Source organism: Triturus cristatus, chromosome 3_1 (assembly GCF_964204655.1).
Source record: "Triturus cristatus chromosome 3_1, aTriCri1.1, whole genome shotgun sequence".
Lineage (NCBI taxonomy): Eukaryota > Metazoa > Chordata > Amphibia > Caudata > Salamandridae > Triturus > Triturus cristatus.
The window spans coordinates 993,664,042-993,679,755 of record NC_140583.1 but is presented as its reverse complement, the minus strand read 5'-3'; the positions used below and the strand labels follow the sequence as shown (position 1 = coordinate 993,679,755).

The window sequence follows — 15,714 nt, the reverse complement described above, 5'->3', positions numbered from 1 at the left end:
ATCGTGCCAGCACAAATCGCCAAGTAGTGAAGATTTCACTGGAGTGCCGATGAAAAGGCGGAGTGACGTCTTACAAAATAACTTCATTGAAAGTGACACGATAAGAAAAAAAACACACATGGTCGGCAAAGATGACTTGAATGACATCCGTGAAGAGATGGTGTGCCAAATACAAGATGGCGGGCCGTACGGGTGATGCCGCACCGGATGGCTCACGGCGGAAGAGTGCTCCAAAGATTCCTGGGTAGTTGCGGTGATGGTGAGAAGAAACGTCACAGGGAAATATGAAGAGGCATCGTAGGAGCAGGACCAGGTAAGTTGCATGCGCTGTGTGATTAAATTCAAATTACAGTAGCGGTTCAACTGCCGTAGCACAAACACACCAAATTGCTGAAGCGCATCAAATAAAGTAAACAAAACAAAACTCACAGTCACGGCCAATGGACTTAGATACACGCATTAGCTCACCGGGTTGGTAAATCCTCACGGCTGTAGCTGCCGGTAAACCATCGCAGCACATCGGTGTTGGTAACACGTATAATGCTCACGCTCCTGCAGCATATGCAGAAACAGTAGATCTTTTTCCCTGAGGACAGACACGGGAAAGTAGAACGAGAAAGTTAACTTCCTTAAACATGACTCCTCCATTAGGTAGCAGCACGTAACCACTTGTTTCCGCTGGTATGCAATAAAATTATGTAATTTACATTTCAGCTCGCTTCTTGATCTTGGGTCTCTTTCTCCGGTTTCGTCTCTCTGATGCGGTTCAGGAATCACTGACCCGGTAGACATTTCATTTCATAAGGCTTTATTCGAACAAAAAACAAGTTCATAAAAGCACAACATTAAAAAGACAACAATATGGCAGCAGTCAGAAGCAGGAAATACATTGACTTGAAACAATTAAAAAAGCATACTTTTCCTCGCATTGATTGATTTAAGAAGAAAAGTGGCCGTATAAAAACACACATCGGGGTGATGTAAGTTAAAAAGTAAACTCATACAGTCACGTAATGATCTGACCCCAAATTTAACAAACAGGGGTTTCAAATAGGCAGTCCGGAAATGTTTATACAGCTGACATAGCAAAAGAAAGTGCAGAGTGCTTTGGGAAGTAGTGTTATCACATGGACATGGGCCAGCAGGATGTAGGTGCAAAGAAGGGAAGGCAACAAGGTTGTGGACTACTCCCATTCTAAGTCTGGTCAACACAAACCGATGTGCCTTCCAAGTTACTTGAGACAAATATGGTTGAAAACCCACAAATTCATTTAGATCGTGGTAGGAAACATAAGATAATAAATCAAAGCTATTTTGATGCCTTCTGATGGAGAGCTGATGTAAGAGGCATTGCTTAAGGTCGGATTTGGATAACTCAGCTGCCCCATAATGATCCACAATGATATTAATGTTGAAGATCTCCCGAAAGTTATCCACAACATACTTTAGCCATGGGATCTTTAAATAATGGTCCAGAGAAAGACAATCAGAAATGATAGCTCTGCACAAAGAGGTCTCCTCTTTAATCCAAATGGAGCGCCAAAGGGTCAATGGTCTAAGGAGCATCAAATCGGCAAGGTGGTGAATACCCAATTCATTATGCACTAAGGCATTGGAGACCGAGCTTGGTAGGCACAAAAGTCTCTTCAGGAATACATTTTCCTCAACCTGAAGAGACCCTGCCGGGGCATAGCCCCAGATGCCGGCTCCATACAAGGCGATTGAAATACACCGTGATTGAAAAATCTTCAGCATGTCATTAACCCGCCTATCTCCTAACTTTGTAGCCATTGTAAAAATACCATGAGCGCTTCTAGCCATTTTAGAGCGAACGTTCTTATGTTCATTTGCCCAAGTATTCTTATTTGAAAATGTGACCCCTAAATACGAAAAGTTGTCAACAGCCTGAACCTTTTGTCCCTCTATAAAAAAAGGGGGCTGTTTCTTTCCGTGCCTGTGGCCACATTCCAACACATTAGTTTTAGATTTATTTAACACTAACTTTCTACTTTTGATAAATTGCATAAAACCATCCAACAGCTGTTGAAGACCATATGGGGTACGTGAAATTAAAACCGCGTCGTCCGCGTAAAGTAACACAGGGACGTATTCATTATTAATTTTAGGGGCATCCACTGCCAAGGATTTAAGAAAAGACTCTATCTCATTAATAAAAAGTGTAAAAAGCAGTGGAGCCAGCACGCATCCCTGACGTATTCCACGTCCAATCTTAAACATGGTCGTGCATTCACCTTTAAGTCCATAACGGACACATGCTCTCAGTTTGGTATAAAGACGTGCTAAAAAGAACACGATACCCTCCGGGGCCCCCATTTCTAACAACTTAGCCCAAAGAATACCGTGATCCACCAGGTCGAAGGCACTACTTAGATCCGCAAAGCAGAGGTAAATAGTGCCGGTCTTAGCCAAAGTATATTTACCGATGAGCAGTTCTAAATTTAGACACTGCTCAATCGTGCCACGACCCTTCCTAAACCCAAACTGACTCTCAGCTAAAATACCATTTTCCTCCGCCCATTCTTCCAACCTCACTAAGAGCACTCGACTCATTACTTTTATAGAAGAATCCAACAAGGAAATTGGGCGATAATTCTTGGCTTCGCCACGGTTTCCTTTCTTAAAAATTGGGATTAGGATGGATTCTTCCCAGGTCGGGGGCATCTCGTTGTTGACGGCTGCATTAAAGATATTAGTTAGCAGGGGCCCCCATATTTCTGGGACCAGTTTGTACACATCGATTGGTACCCCATCTGGGCCCTGTGCTTTTCCCCCTTTGCTGTCCCTTATACTATCTAAAACCTATTGGACAGTAAAATCTAATGGCATAGGCGGCCATATAACCCCTAAATCCCGAGATGCTCCATCTGGCTCAAAAATTTTAGAAAAATGCGAAACCCACTCTTCCTGCATAATGTTGGAGGTTAATTCCGGGATTTTATCATTTTTAAGGAATGGGGAATTAACAGTTTTCCAGAACAGGGAACAATTGTTAGATTCAGCGGCCTTGGTCAAATTATCCCATGCCTCCTGCTGGACTTCCAATTTCCTACGTTTAAGGGTTTCTTTATATCTAGCTCTTAAGTCTACAACCAGACCCTTATCTCTAGGAATTACTGATAGAGCAGATTTCAATTCCTTTAAAGCCAGAGAGCAGGATGAATTAAACCAGCCCCGCGGCCGATCCTCCTTATACTTACAAGTACTTGTAAGCTTGGAGTCGATGGCCGCATTAATACGGATAAAATGATTAATAGAGCCAAAAGTGCCTTGGTTATCTACTAGGATCGCGGTACAACTGGATATAATAAAGTCAGACGTGATATCAGCCTTATCCCCCTTCCATCTGAGTCTGGTACCGTTAGGGCGCACAGCCTCAATATTATTAACAATGCGGCCCGGAATGCAGGCACCGTTATTTTCCCATAACATAGCCTTTACTACCAGGCAGTTATGGTCACTAAGTTGGATATCTATTACTTTAGGTGCAGTAGTCCAGGCCTCAATACTCGAGGAGATACAAATAAAATCAATAACTGAATTAGCTCCCCGGCCTGTAAAGGTGGGACAAATCTCCCCCTTGTCATTTTTCTCGTTGGCCATGATATACATATTATATGATGCGAGGAGATTATTTAGGGCATCTCCATAATAATTGTGTTGGAAATGAAGAATCCCTTCCCCATGGCCGTCCACCAACCCACATGCATTAACGTCTGAGAGAGAACAGGTGGTAGCATTGAAATCCCCTGCCAGGAACAAGTCAAAAATTTCGTTGGAATCCTTAAGAAATTCATCAAGTGCCCTTGAAAGAGCTTTAACCACCTGATCCCTAGAGTCGTTAAAAAGATTATTGTAAAAGTTAATTAAAAGAATATTCCTTCCTCCTATTTTATGCAGCCATAAAATCTGGGAGTGAGCCCCAACTTGTACATATTTTTTAACCAACAAAGGGGTTTGGACTGAAATCAAGACCAGTAAGCCCCCCTTGGCTCTTCCCGATACTGAGCCGGTAGCAGGTAGCTGATATGAGATGAAACCATTATAGCCTTTGAAATCTATGCACCAGGTTTCCTGAAGACAAATAATATCAAAAAGATCTAAAAATTCCGACCACCCCAGACTGTCTGATTTCGATCTAATTCCAGCAATATTCCAACTGGCGATGTAACAGCCAGAGGAACCATGGGTACCTGACCCCATATGGGGACAGTTATTACCCTGTTGGATGGTGGCAGTATTGGGGGTCTCCATAGCTGGCTCAGAGCAACCTGCTGGATCTCCCACCTTGCCCAAAGGGGTACAGTTGTCCCGGGGATGTTGTCCATTAACCCTTGAAAACACACATTTAAGCCCATACCTGACAAAACTTGGCTCCCCGCGGTTTCCAAGGGTAGCGTACCCGGCTCTTTTCGTGATTCCAAACAGCCTACAGGGTCATCCACCTTACTATTATGTATACAATCTACAGTTAACCCTGGGATATTACCCAACTCATGTCAGTCATTTTGTTCCAACCCACTCAAGCATTGAAAACGGTTAACGGTATTAACCTGGAAACTATTTACCCAGCTATGCGCCCCTTCTCTCCTCAATCTCCCCCCTCCACGATACACTGAAGGGTGCTCATTGTGCTGACTATAGAAAAAGCCCAGAGGGTGGAGTAAAATGCCCTGATCATTGCTGGGGCGGGACGTGGCTCGAATCAGAGCTGTCGTGGCAAGGTGGGGATTGCTAAAATTGATAATAACACAATCCCCAGAAATATTTTTTGGAGACGTTCCAATCCAGTTGGTTCTGGTGGTAGCCAAAATCTGATCCGCCATAGCCACAGGAAAGCCACACTCCTGATTAAGCCATGCCACGGTTTTATTTTTGAGGGAAGCATGTGATTCCATGGGACGATAGGGCCCGACCTCTCTAATAGGTGTCACATTAGTCAAAACTGCCACATAAGGTGCACAGTCGGGCGGCAGATTTGGTTGGGAGAGGCCACAGTTATTGGACTTCCCCCTTCCAGAGGTCCTTAGCACATTCCCCAGGGCTAAGGTAGAAGGTTCTAAGGGGGTATCATTAGAGCAAGAGGGCATTGCTGGAATGACATCAGAAGCGTCCCCACGGAAGGGTCGTGTTGAATTACCAGCAATGCCCTGCCGCTCAATAACAGAAGTAGCCCCTCTAGTTGGCAATAAAGAGATGTTCGGGCCAGCACATGACGGACCGACGCTGGATAAATCTTTAGAGGGTAGCACAGGCTTACTGGTCTTATCCGCAGTCGCACTGACCGCGGCGGGCATTTGTGGGCTGTTGTTAAAATTTAATCCAAATTGCACCAACTCGCCCAATCTGATCACTTCCCTAGATACAGCCTCGAGTTTGTCCAAAAGTGGCAGGATAATATTGTCTAACTTAGTGTCAATCAAACCACTTAGTAACTCAAGCTGATCCGGGGCCAATTTCATATAAGTGGAATTAACATCGTTACTTAAACAGATAGGGTCAGAAGTGCACGCGTTGGGGACAGAAACAGAGTTCTTTTTACTTTTACGACCCCCTTTTTTTAGACAGAACAGGTCTATTTAGGTGTAACCCTGACCTTAACACTCTATGCAGTTTGGGGACCACAGGGTCCGGGACAACAGGATCATTAAGCAACTTGCTAATTTCAGGTACCTTAGAGGTGTCGTTATCAAAAGGGAGAACCTGTGTTGGCTCAATTACACAGGTATCCTCCCTCATTGGGGGGTCTGTAAAGGCCGGTACGAGACTGTCATCAATGGTGTGGATCTCGACAGAGACTTGTTGGCTCATAGAGTCAGGGACACTGCCACTACCCAGTCCCAAGGATAATCTACGTTCCTTGTTGATCTTGTCCACTACTTTGACTAAATAGTTATCAAGTGTAGAAACAAAAGGGCGAGGGGTCCCGACTGACTTGGACATGTTGCCTTGAAAAATAAAATAACAAGGAAAAAATATTTCCTATAAAATAAGCACTTACTATGAAATGATTTTAACAATATGAACTGGACACAAAACATAAAATACACACTTCAGCACCCAAAGTCAGATCCCTGAATTGGGAATTAATTAGTAGGGGTGCTATTTATTAATTAAAGTCCAGGAGTAAACCGGTGTTCTTGGGACCACGGAGTAAATCGGCCCAAATACACACCACAATTACGGGGTGCGTAGCACACGGGGGGCACAGTCCTAATCAGCACTTAATAGCTAGGACCAAATCCTCAAAAGTGCGTTAGGATTACTATAGTCCCAGCAACAGCATGTCTCACAGTACCTTACGACAACGTCCCCATGAAGAAGATTACTGGCACCGGATGTAGATGTTGGGGGGTTAGCCCGACCCGGCCTCTTCTGGCCCCGCCCGGCGCCCGCGAGGCGGAGGAAGCTGCCTGCTTTTAAGCGCCTCCAGGCGCGGCAACCAGGAAGTGGGCGGTTCCCCAAGGCAGGCTGGGAACTGTAGTCCGCCCCACTCCGCGGCCGAGCGATGTCAGCTGCTCGACGGCGGGGGCGACCACAGCGTTAGGGCTCCTGCAGTGCGGTGAGAATAATGGTAGCAGCGCGACCCCCTCCTTGTTCGTCTCCACTGGAAAAGATTCCCGCTCCTCTGTGGGAGCTGCCTGCTTTTAAGCGCCTCCAGGCGCGGCAACCAGGAAGTGGGCGGTGCCCCAAGGCAGGCTGGGAACTGTAGTCCGCCCCACTCCGCGGCCGAGCGATGTCAGCTGCTCGACGGCGGGGCGACCACAGCGTTAGGGCTCCTGCAGTGCGGTGAGAATAATGGTAGCAGCGCGACCCCCTCCTTGTTTGTCTCCACTGGAAAAGATTCCCGCTCCTCTGTGGGAGCTGCCTGCTTTTAAGCGCCTCCAGGCGCGGCAACCAGGAAGTGGGCGGTGCCCCAAGGCAGGCTGGGAACTGTAGTCTGCCCCACTCCGCGGCCGAGCGATGTCAGCTGCTCGACGGCGGGGGCGACCACAGCGTTAAGGCTCCTGCAGTGCGGTGAGAATAATGGTAGCAGCGCGACCCCTTCCTTGTTCGTCTCCACTGGAAAAGATTGTCCAGCCTGTGCTTTTTCTGTGCCCGAACTATGGCTCTCCTCCCCGGGATCTCCCCGCCGCGGGCACTAGTGAGGCTGTACCAGGTCACCCCCACGCCGAGCAGCACGCCACCCGCCACGGGGGCTTTCGGCCACAGAACTCTCCGGCTCCCTGGTCTTCCAAGGGTAGAGCCGAGCAAGCGGGCATTTCTTGTACTGGTTCTGATTTCCTTCCTCAGTTCTGTCTCTCTGAAGGGTGAAGAAAGGCAGCAAAGCAGGATCTGTGGGCAGGTGGAAATTGCAGTAGTCCCTGACTCTCTTCCACACTGAACAGGTAGTGATCTCAATGGCAAGTAGAGACAGGCAGGAAGAAGCGTGACGCTGTGAACAGTCAGGGATTGGCGCACTTAAATTGTATGCAAGCAGTAACTGGCACATCCAAAGTTGAGGGCGACCGGTGGAAGGTCACTGGTGGGGCTTGGTCGGGGTGCCAGTAAGCTTGAGTTGCTTTTGAGGAATTCTTTTATCTTGCTTGCAGATCTTAATCTTGGAGTTTCTTGAAGTTTCTTCAGGTGTAGGTTCAATCCAATCGTCGTCAAATGTAATAAGCATAGATGTAGCCGAAGTATGATTATTAAAGTAGGTTTATTAGATCTTTAGTACAGGATCACAGAAGAATCAGGTCTTAAGTATAGTAATATAGAAAGCCCCACCAGGAGAGGCTCCCTTGCTGCTCAGCCCAATCTCTTAACTGACATCCATCCACCACATTCTATCATTACATCACACGCACCAACATTCCACTATTCATCCACACTGGCTGAGCAGCAAGACAGGTAAGTGGAGAAGATACATAGTACCTAAACCAGGAAACCACACCCTTGTCTCGGCCTTCCCTGTTGAATGATATCCTTCCTTTTTCCACTACCGTGTTGCTTCCCCCTCCCTTTCTAGTCTATTTTCCTCGTATTCATTTCATTCCATTACTTTAAAATAATCTATTCGTTATCTCCGTTTACTTTTCGTCTTTTTTTTATACATTTAATTATTATCTTGAGGTTGTCAGTGGAAATAGTCAGAGACCATGGTAGGTTAAATAAACGGAAAAATGCAAACAGAACTGTTGATGGACAGAATGCAGATTAAACAAACGGGACAGTTGAGCACTTTGAGACCCTTTCTGGGTGTCCCTGTAAGCAGAGCGATAGGTACATTTCTAAATTTATAGCAGCAGCTCAGTTCGGAAGTCTGCTGCTTCTGCCTGCTGAAGCCGAGGAAGGACTCAGGTTCCCCCCTTCATCAACGGGCTGGTATGCAGCCGTCCGAGTTGTCAAGTAAGCAAGACCTCCCAAGACTGCCATTGAGCAGGGAATACCGGATATTACACATCACTGGGACTCTGTTGATTCAATCATGCCAGCAGGAAACGTGCTTGGGGCGTGAATATGAATAACCTCAATATTTTGATTTACCCCTGAAGACGTGCAATCCCCCTAGTTTCTCTCGGCCTAGAGCGAGGCCAACTCCGTAACACTGCACACTTCACCGTTCTAAAACGTGTACGCTCTGCTAACAAGGCAGTCACCTACTATGAGCTAATATGTCACTGTCGGTCCTGACTCCTAACCTGCTTCGCAACAGATATTCAGCCCAAATAGAAACTCACTCTCCAACCCCGCAACCCCCAAACCCACAGCGCTGCCGGTCCACTCTTGGCTGATCCCTGATTCAGCTTTAATTTTTTTCCCCCACCCCTCGCAGGTGGCGCTCTCTCTCCGTGTCACTCTGTAAAACAGCCAGGTCAAACTCTACGTAGGCGCCCTTTTACCATAGGCACATGTGCGGCTGAGTCTTTACTTCCAGGGCAGCAGCAGGGCGGTCCTTTAAAGGCGCAAGGTAAGGAATGCTTTCTTTCTGGGCATGGTTTTATGGCGGGTCATGTCTTTATAGCCAATCACAAAGCTTACTGGGAAGTGGGACCCGCCTAGTGCTGCCAGTTGATTCGCTGGGGTTGGAGTGTAGGCGTGTCGCTGCCGCCCCAGCTGATGAGGGCCTCCTATGCTTTACTCTTCGCTCACAATACCGGCATTACTCCCACGTGTGCTCCTGTGAAGACAAGCGCCGTCACCCGGCTTCCTCTCGATGCTCCTGAGCCGCCGGTTGTCTGAGACCTAACTGGGCGCGTGAGAAGGGACTTCTAAAAAGTTCGGACATCGGCTGCCAGGTTAGATGGCATTTCCCGCCTGCCCACCGAACGTAGGACAATGGCGGGAAGTCAGGGACAGTTATTTGGGTTGCGCAGTGCACTGGGGGCTCCCTCGCGCGATAACAGAAGCGTGTAAGAGCGGTAGCTTTTGGAATGCAGGACGTGATGCATTGCTCTGCTTAATGAGCACATTTCTCTTGGCAGCCCCTCTTTCCTCTCTCTGCGCCAGGCCTGAGAGAATTTATCACTATTTGTACAGACTCGGGGTAGGATGACCACCTGGCACGATAGGAAGTTATAGGCAGTGTTAAAAATTCAGGACAAAAAGACCGCTTCCAGACATACAAGTCACAAAAGGTATATGTTCATTGGTTGGTATCACATTTAACAGTATTAATCAAGCTTTAACATATAGATGGGTTTAAAGATGTGAAAATTAAGTAAGCAGAATCTGACAACGGACATCGGGGACAGTTCTCACAATTCTACCCCAGCACCTTGAATGATATTGCCAAAATCGGCTCTCTTGTGAGAAACTTAAAGTTCATAGATAGTGGTGCAACTATATATATATATATATTCGTCAGAAGGTGTAGATTTTATTACAGCTGGTAGTTTTAAGAAGGTTTGTTATTATGAGAAAATAAGTAAAAGCAGATCAGGAATATTTCAAATAATTTTAGATCTGAAGTTAGGTTGATATTGCACCTATTTCTTGTCAGTCCAGGTGAATTTCATTTGGGAAACACAATCCTCTTAGTTCCTACATTGCTGACAGGCATTAAAGATATGTGTGTGTTTATCGCCAATAGGTAGTTACAGTTAGGACCTAGTTTCCATAGGAAAGAGTATTTTATTCTCCCAAACACTTTGGCGCAATTGTGTCAGTCAGTTCAACTGCTTTCTGGAATGTTTGAGGTGATTTGTCAAGCAGGGACCTAGAAAAAGGGAAGGTCCCAAAACGCGTTTTCCCCATGTAAATTACCATAGGGATTTTGAACATGACCACAGCTCGACCCATTGAACGGATTTACACCAAATTCAGCAGAAAGTTAGATCTTGGTTCAGAAAGAGTCCACACTGCATTTTTACTCTTTTTGTAGCTTTATATGTATCTGAGGAAACAAATATCGCGGCCATTGTATTCAAAAGGGAAAATTATTTCTTATAAAGATGCTTTTAACTTTATCTGTAATCTTGCTATCGAGTTTGTGTGTTTCTTATGCTACCCAAAGAAGGAAACAGCTGCTATGCCTGGACACTTTAAGTTTTATGTAAAAGAATAGTTAAGGATGTTATACCCCAAACAGTGCTAATATGTCAATTAATTATTCCTATCTAATGCTTCTAATAATGTTTTTAACCTGTTTAGTTGACGTCCAGCTTCGTATCTTTTCACGTTTTGGGTTTGCTTATTTAACTTGTTCATGTCATGAGGTCGGCCATCTTCTATGAATTTTATATTGTTCTTTTTGTACATTTTATCTGTGTGACTCGCTTATGGACATTTTATTATCCAAATAAAGATTTGATTTGCGTGCTTTTTGTAATTTGGTGTAAATCCATTCGGTAGTTTTGCAGTTAATAAAGAAAAAAATGTAGGTATATCTTGAGATGTGGAGGGTCCGTGAATACAACAAATTTCAAAATGAGATCGGATTGGCTGCCACCTTTCAACCGGGCTGTGATGGTAGCCATCTTGGGACCTGGGGCTCAAAACACTTTTTTACAATCTTCCTGAGGATCCGCAGATCCACATGGATTAAAAAAAAAACCCCACAGGCACGTTTTCCTGTGCTTGTTTTTATTCCCCCCCCCTCCCCCTCCCCTGGTGGGCCAAGTCCAGGGGGGAAGTCATTATTTAAAAGAGCAGGGGACGCACACGCTGTTAAAATGTTGGGTGCTGGAGTTAATTGGTCGTGTTGAGATTGTTGGGTGCCAGAGTGCTGGTAGTTTGAAAATGGTGGGTACCAGAGAGTTTGGGTGCTATGAGGGAGTGTTTGGTGCCAGAGCGTGCAAGTGTTATGAGAGTTTTGGGTGCCAGAGAGAGGTGTTGTGTTGAGTGGTAGGTTCCAGAGTGCTCTGATGTTGTGAAAGTATTGGATGTCTGAAAGTACTTTTCCTGTTAGAGCTCTAGTGGTAAGAGATCACTGTGTGAGAGTGCTCAGCATATGACGCAATTTTTACAGCTCCATGCCTCTTTTTCCTCTCAGAAGGGCACAAGTTGGGGGTGGACGAGAGTGTATGGTGCCCCCACCTTCTATTTTTAGAGGCGACTCCGTTCTTCCTACCTAAGGCTGAGAGGTATTACCATGTGCTTCAGCATTGCAGATTTTAGTATTTCCAAACACTGTATTTGTTTAATCTGGCCTTGGGGTGTTTTTAATCCCTCCTTCCACTGGCTGCATCCCCGTTATTCATGAGAGAGCCACAGCATGGAGTTTTTTAAACTCATGCCTTAGAACCTAGAGTCCTTCTCACCATTAATTCTTCAATCTTATTTTTAACTGCAAATGCATAACATTTTTAGGCCTCGCCTATTCAGCGTGCATGCGCTCCTCTAGGAGATGACCTTTAGAAATTGGTCAGCTCTTTTCAAGCACTCGTGCCTGAAAAGGCATCCAGCTTGCGGGAGCGAGCAGGGGCCATCTGTTTGCAATTAGCGTGGCCGCGCGTGCTTGTTGACATTCCTCTACTCACTCCCCTGCCTGTCTATCCCTCCCTTGTTTTTAGTCACTGTCACAGAGCCAGGAAATACTAACAATCACCAGACAATGTGTTTTCTAATTGGCTTTCACTTTCGTGCTTGTGCTTTTTCGAGCAACACTGATTTCTTTAATGTTAAAAAATGTAACTTTTTTCAGGTTTAAGTGTTGCATACGTTTCTACATCACTATGTGTGAAGATATATATTTGTGATTAACTGTTGTAGCCTCGCATGCTCTCCGCGTACACAAATCATCCATTAAGAGGGAGAATTTGTGTAGCCTGACTCATTGATTTCCTATTCGGCTTCTGCTCACAGTAACCTGATATGCAATTATTTCTTATGCTTCCTTTTCGTGTGCACACACTCCCCTGCATGTTTCTGGTCCACGCTGTCTGGCATTTAAAAACCAATCAGGCATGTGCTTTTATTGCCCAGTGCATGGCTCGTAACTGAGACTGTGTCCGACACTTGCCCCAAATTGTGAGACAAAAAGCTGACTACAGTTCTCGAATATTTCTAGAACTGGATGTGAAAATCCAGCATAGATTTGGAGAACCAAGTCGCTAGAGACAGATGTTTCTGGGGTTTGTGTTTTGGTGGACAGATGTTTCTGGGGTTTGCGTTTGGGGGGACAGATGTTTCTGGGGTTTGCGTTTTGGGGGGGTACCACAGCTTTGAAATGTTTTTGAGCATGGCATTGGTACAGCGTCGTTTTAATGTTGGGCATTATAGAGCAGCGGTCACATCTGTTGATGGGTTTACAGCCCCCCCACGTACTTTGTTCTTTCAGTCGGCGGTGGTTTGCTTGTATTGCGTCCGCTCTGCTGCTCAGGTAGGATGTCATTCCTTTTGCAGTTTCAAATATGATTTGAGGTGGTTGTTGTCTGCAAAGTTGCAGTGACAACCACAAACTGCTCTAGGTTTGTCTAAACAAGCAGTGTGTTTTTGACCTGGCTGCTTTTAATCAGTGTTTGCCAACATGGCTCGTGAATACAACTGTGGCTGGCATTTGGTGTGGTCTGTGAGCTGAAGGGGAGGCAGTGATCATTGTAGAAGGGTCGGTGCTGCCGGCGGTTATTCATGTGTGTGTAGGTGTGCACACCTAAGGTTTCAACCCGTGACGCCCACTTGCTGCTCCAAATCACCCGCGTCTAAACCCATCTCACTTATTAACACTATTATTCACAGTCGCCTGAGACTGCCGAATACCTTTGAGCCATATCTGACGTGGGCTGCAAATGGCAAGACTAAAATCATGTGTGTTTGACGGGGGCGGGTCACCATTCTAAACTTTTGCCTAGCGTTCTGATGTTCATAGATGTTTTAGCACCCAGGATAATGTGTTGCATGGCTAAAAACTTATAAGGTCCCAAAGGCGAGACCTATTGGCTATGCCAATGCTTGTTAGGATTAGAAACTGGATAAAGAACATCAGCAAAAAACAAACATGTAAATGTGACTGTTCACATAAATACACCTAGCACATTTGGTTTAGTCTGTACATGAAGGTTAAAAATGTAATACCATCTTACACGTTTTGGCTGAAATATATAAACTCTGGTTTAGCCATTTCTGAGCTCAATTACACATTAATAGGTGGTGAATGTACATGTCTTATTATAAGTAAAACACACAAAAATGCGAAAAGCACTTATATGCATGATTATGTTAACTTGGTTAATAAAATAGACCTGTAATACCTGAGAGGGAAATATTTTAAGGGCTCGGCATTTTTGTGACACCATAGTGGGTTCCATATGGACTACTTAGTCCACCGACTATTTTTTTTAGAACCATCACTACCTCGGAGACTGTGTTATGTGTAAGGTTGTAGCTTTGAGTCTCTATTCTGTGAGTATGCTGTGAGACTTAAACCCCTTGCACACTCACTCACTCTCGCAAAGAATTACGCCTGGCCTCCTTGGGTAGAAGACCGAAATTCACAGTTTATTGCAAAGAGCACCTCATTACCTCCTCATGGGTCCTCCTCGTCCCAGTCCTAACATAGTGAGGCAGTCCTGCCTCCAACCAGCCAATCAAAACGCTTAAAAACAAAAAGCCAAAGGTCACATAAACCCCTCCCACCCACTGCCATGCCTGTTTTTTTCTTGCTCTGACGGCGGTCGGAACGCTGGTGCTCCGTGTCTCCTGTTGATGTCTCCGGTTTTGACAGGATGTGTTGTGGTACCGTGTGTTTTTTGCCAAAATGCTTTTATGGTCTTGTTTTGAGCTGCTGTTTGTTCTGATTTTGTTTCTGTGTATGTGCTCCGGTCGGCCGTGCTCCTGCTCCCTGGCCAGGACGCTCCCCGCGCATGTGCTGCGGTGGGTCAGGGAGCTTTCCTGCTGTCTTGGCCTCAGGTCGTTCCAGCGCTGGGGGTTTCCAGCAGAGTCTGGCCCCTGCAGCCATGTTGATTGTATCTGGCTGTGGGTGGAGACTGCAGGGCTGCCCTTTCTGGTTTTCAAGTCTCGTGTCGCGGGACTTTGTTGATTGGGGCAGTATTTCATGGGAGTTGCTGGGTACTTCCTTATGTGTGTTTGGAGCTTCCTGTGTGGTTTACTCCTTTTTACTCTGGCCATGAGTGAAGGGACTTCCTCTGTGGTGCCTGTGAAAGCAGTGTCAAAGCAGCATAATGTCCATGACCTGCAGGAGGATGACGTTTTGCAGATTTATAGGGCTGATTTGCAGGAGTTGATCAAGTCTGTTGTCTAGCCTGCAGTGCTGGAGCCTGTGGCAAAGAAGTCTAAGGATGATGATGAGAACATGGACAATTCCCCTAAGGGAAAGTACGTCCAGGGCAAGGTTTTTTCGAACATGCTGGTCCATATTCCGGAGGTACTTGGGTTTGACCCTAAATCATTGTCTGATGAGGGATTTTACTCCCAATATAGTTCCTCTGTGGTGGCTGACCTCCCCCTCCATGCTGTCCTGAAGGATATCCTGACCAAGGTATGGCTTGAGGTTGATAAGCAGGGTATTCCTCGCTTTCTGGGAAAGCGGTATTGCCTGGCGGATGTTGACACCCAGTATCCTCTGGTTCCTAAAGTCAATTCTCTTTCAGAGGGGTCTTCCCTGGTGGAGCCGAAGGTGGAATCTGCTCTCAAGCGTTCTTATGCGGCTTCTCATTTTGGGGTGCGTGCTAGCACTTATGCGGCCTATACTTCGCAGGTCCTTCTGAAGGATTTTGAGAAGTTGTTTGACTGTTTGCAGGATCAAGGGGACCCTACTCCTGTCTTGGCTCAGATGGACGTCTTGGCACAATTTCTCTCCGATGTGACTTTTGACGGGGGGAGAGAGAGAGAGAGAGGGAGACGGAGAGAGAGGGAGAGGGAGACGGAGAGAGAGAGAGGGAGACGGAGAGAGGGAGACGGAGAGAGGGAGGGAGACGGAGAGAGAGAGGGAGGGAGACGGAGAGAGAGAGGGAGGGAGACGGAGAGAGAGAGAGGGAGACGGAGAGAGAGAGAGAGGGAGACGGAGAGAGAGAGAGGGAGACGGAGAGGGAGACGGAGAGAGAGAGAGAGGGAGACGGAGAGAGAGAGAGGGAGACGGAGAGAGAGAGAGGGAGACGGAGAGAGAGGGAGACGGAGAGAGAGAGAGGGAGACGGAGAGAGAGGGGGAGAGAGAGAGGGGGAGAGAGAGAGAGGGAGACGGAGAGAGAGGGAGACGGAGAGAGAGGGAGACGGAGAGAGAGGGGGAGAGAGGGAGACAGAGAGAGGGAGAGAGAGACA

At 46.3% G+C, this 15,714-nt stretch overlaps 1 protein-coding gene and 1 long non-coding RNA gene across 4 annotated transcripts in view; one reads left to right on the top strand and one right to left on the bottom strand.

Moving 5' to 3' along the window:
• Positions 1-249: 249 nt before the first annotated feature.
• On the bottom strand, positions 250-808 carry LOC146861370 (uncharacterized). Its single transcript, XR_014978951.1, has 3 exons — positions 708-808; positions 469-586; positions 250-327 (listed from the first exon to the last, which is right to left on the bottom strand). It is a non-coding gene; the product is annotated as an uncharacterized LOC146861370 (long non-coding RNA).
• An 8,290-nt stretch (positions 809-9,098) lies between these two features.
• The window catches only part of CTPS1 (CTP synthase 1), a 225,585-nt gene continuing 218,969 nt past the window's right edge, over positions 9,099-15,714 (top strand). For 2 of the 3 annotated variants that reach the window (XM_085645671.1, XM_085645670.1), the window contains exon 1: positions 9,111-9,296. The gene's annotated coding sequence lies outside the window, so the exon portion shown is untranslated. Of the gene's footprint in view, positions 9,297-15,714 lie in introns of all 3 variants that reach the window. The other variant, XM_085645669.1, reaches the window with a different exon arrangement.